General features: G+C 44.1%; 1 pseudogene; it reads right to left on the bottom strand.

Annotated features, from left to right (window-relative positions):
• Nucleotides 1-267: 267 nt before the first annotated feature.
• On the bottom strand, nucleotides 268-899 carry LOC119534700 (annotated as a pseudogene).
• Between the last annotated feature and the right edge of the window lie 3,010 nt (nucleotides 900-3,909).

Here is a 3,909-nt window from a genome sequence, read left to right as displayed (position 1 = left end):
CTAAAAGGCCAACATTTGGATACTTGCTCAAATGGCACCTAAAAAAATTGGGGGACATTGGACTGGAATGGGGTCCTGCACTTATGAACACCTAAACATCCAACTAAATCTAGTTTCTACATGGGAGTGACTCACACATATCAGGCAGCATGAATACTAGGCTACAACACGGTTAAAGCATTGGTGCTTAATACACATCAGTATTTGGCCTCAAGATTTCCAGAACATAGAGTCTTGGCATTTCAGCCCTCCACCTCCTGGTGGGAGTTAGGCACACTGGGGGACCAGAGAAGCACAGTCTGCAGAACTCTTGGCTCCTGTCTGCTTCTCTGACCCACAGCTGCAAGGGTTGGCCAAATCAAGGTAGAATTGGGATTTGAGGAAGCAGCAGTATGAATCCTTCTCCATCAGGTTGAAAATCTTCTTCTGGGCCTCATCAAAGCAGGTTATCATGGGCTCCAGCATGTTGCGACTTGTCTCCTCCCTGGTACAAGCATCCAGGTTCACCTCTTTGGTTGTTTGGACTGAGATGAATTCATTATAGATCTTTTTGGCCTTGGGACTTAGTTTGGAAGGCGATTTGATTTTCCTGTACTCTTCACAACTGATCCAGAAGTCAATGTTCTCCTCACTGTATTCAGACTTCAAGAAAGCTTTGAAAGCTGCCAACCCACATTCATGGCTAATCAGGTTTTCCAGTGATTCACTCCATTTCTTGACTTCCTCTTGGCTCACCCTCTGACAAATGACCACTTTGTCCTTCTTGCTATGGGAAGAGTTATGTTCACAGGAATCAGACTTCTGCAGCAGGAAACCTAGGCAATGTTTCATATCTTTTGCACTCTTCAAGCAGGAACTGGCAGACCTGCAAGTCCTTTGCACATCTTGTTTAGCATTGGATTTGCAAGACTAGAAAAGAAATGCAGCAGGTGGAGCTGTGGCTTCTGCTTTGAGTGCTCTTTGCCTTTTCTCTCGTAATGATGCTGTCAGAATCTTCAGAGCTTCTCCTCCTCTGATCTTTTGATTTGGGTGTTTGGGTTTGGGTTATCCATAGCATCTGCTTTTTTCATATGCTTTAAAATTTTCTGTTGTTTTTGGCCTCCTCACATTTGCTTTAGTTGATAGGTTCTTTAAGGATTTGAAGAATTATTTGAACACCAATCTCTTAATTTGTCAGATCTACAGCTTGGTGGCATACACTTTCTCTAACCAGCAGATGGAGTCTGCAAGTCACCTATTCCCCTCAAGTCAGTTCTCCCCAACTTTGTCTTTGTGGTGTGTGGGGGTCTGAATCTTGTGGGGTTCAGTTGGTGCACCAAGTTTGGGTGTGTTGTTGGTACTGTCTGCCCTGAATGTGGGGTGTGTGTCTGAGCAGTTAGGGAGGCAGGGTAGCTTTAATAATCAAACCTCCCAGGTGTTCCTAGAGATTCAAGGCTGATCCAAGAGTCTGAACCTTGAGTTCAGTCTCACCACAGATTGTCTCTGCTGCTGACCCACAAGTCCTTGGTATTGGCATATGGTCCCTGGGAATTCTGAGTGGGTCCCTCTTCCCAGCCATGTACTTCTAGGGCCTCTGCTAGGGAAGGCTGTGCTATGTCACAAGTGTGCACCATCCCTCAAGGAAAGCCCTGGGCTGCTGGGCCATGCAGGGGCATTCCCAGTCTACTGTAAGGGTGGCTGAATGGGGCATGTTAATTTCCACCTCTTCCAACAGCTCCACCTTCCCAGCTCTGGGACACAAAAGGCTGTTGCCCATGCCTGATATTGTGGCCTGTGCTCATGTTGCTCAAAACACTTTCTGTCACACTGGGTTTTTTGGCATGGTTCTGGGCTGTGGCACCTGTGCCAGGCAGGAGGCTGTCCAGCTCACCATGAAGATGGCTGCAAGGGGCATGGTTTTTTTCCCCTTTTGGCTAACCTCTACCTTCCTCACTCTGAGACAATCAGCAGCAGGTGCACAAAAGGGTATCTTCCACATCAGATATTGAGGCATTCACACAGCCCATTCCTGCTGCACTTCACTGTGTGGTTCTCGCTGCTGCATGCAGCCACTTTTGGGTTTTTTTAAAAAAAGGACTAGTTCACCTCCAAACACCAACCCATGGTTTCCCCACACTGCAGCTTGGCCACTGGACATTCAGCAAGTTCACTCCCTCATTTCAGAATGCAGACTACCGGTTTCACCAAGTGCACGGTCCCTGTGGAATTAGCATACATTGTCCAGCTGGTGCATTGCTGGAACTGGTGTTCTGGGTCACTTTCTGGCTTTTATCTAGTATTTTTCACAGAGGTGTTTTTTTGCCCTGTCTCATCTAGCCACCATCTTAGGTTCTCCCACAGTGGCTTTATAATAAGCTTCAAAGCCAGGAAGTGTAAGTCCTCTCACTTTGGTTTTCTTTTTTAGAACAATTTTAGCAATTTGAGGCATCTTTCCCTTCCAAATAAATTTGGTAACTAGCTTTACCAAGTCTGCAAGTAGGTTCTTGGTATGTTTATTGGAATTGCATTGAATATGTATATGAGTTTGGGTAGCATTGACATCTTACATTTAGCCTTCCTATCCATGAACATGGAATATTTTTCCATATCTTTAGATGTTCATCTATTTCTTTTAGTAAAGTTATGTAGTTTTATATGTATAGGTCTTTTACATCTGTGGTTAAATTTATTCCTAGTTACTTGATATTTTTAGTGGCTATGGAGAATGAAATCTTTCTCTTGAGTGTCTTTTCAGTGAGATCATTTCTAGTGTCTAGGAACCTAACTGACTTATGTGTATTAATCTTGTATCCCACTACTTTGCTAAATTTGTTCATTAGCTCAAGTAACTGTGTCATTGATTTCTCAGGGTTTTCCAAATATAAGATCATATCATCTGCAAATAATGAGATTTACTTCTTCCTTTCCAGTTTGGATGCCTTTTATTACTTTGTCTTGCTGGATTATTCTGGCTAGCATTTCTACCACAATGTTGAATAACAGTGGTGACAGCAGGCAGCCTTGTCTTTTTCCTGATCTTAGATGGGAGGCTTTCTGTCTCTCACCATTGAGTACTATTCTCGCTGTGGGTTGTTCACATATGCCCTTTATTATATTGAGGAAGTTTCCTTCAATTCCTAACTTTTGAAGTGTTTTAATAAAAAAGGATGCTGTCCCAGAGTAATCTGGGCAGACAATAAAAAATATATTTACAGCCTCCCCCTCCCCAGCCCTGAGGATCTGGGGGAAGGTGCGGATGTGTTGGACATCCTCACTTGGACTGGTGTTGATGTTGTCACAAACATTGGGACTGGCAGTTTGATGTGCTGAGCCCTTGATCATGGGACTTGCCCTTATGAAGCTCATTACCACAAAGGAGAGTCTAAACTTGCATGTAATTGTGCCTAAGAGTCTCCCCCTGAGTACCTCTTTGTTGCTCAGATGTGGCCCTCTCTCTCTCTAACTGAGCCATCCTGACAGGTGAACTCACTGCCCTCCCCGCTACATGGGACCCGACTCCCAGGGGTGTAAATCTCCCTGGCAATGCAGAATATGACTCCCGGGGATGAATGTGGACCCGGCATCATGGGACTGAGAGTATCTTCTTGACCAAAAAGGGGATGCAAAATGAGATGAAATAGTTTCAGTGGCTGAGAGATTTCAAATGGAGTCGAGAGGTCACTCTGGTGGACATTCTTATGCACTACATAGATAACACCTCTTTGGTTTTAATGTATTGGAATAGTTAGAAGTAAATACCTGAAACTATCAAACTCCAACCCAGTAATCTGGACTCTTGAAGACGACTGTATAACAATGTCCATCACAAGGGGTGACTGTGATTGTGAAAACCTTGTGGATCACACTCCCTTTATCTAGTGTATGGATGGATGAGTAGAAAAATGGGGACAAAACTAAATGAAAACTAGG

This window comes from Choloepus didactylus, chromosome 5 (assembly GCF_015220235.1).
Source record: "Choloepus didactylus isolate mChoDid1 chromosome 5, mChoDid1.pri, whole genome shotgun sequence".
NCBI lineage: Eukaryota > Metazoa > Chordata > Mammalia > Pilosa > Megalonychidae > Choloepus > Choloepus didactylus.
The sequence above is the reverse complement of the archived record's forward strand: the minus strand, read 5'-3'. Positions and strand labels throughout refer to the sequence as shown.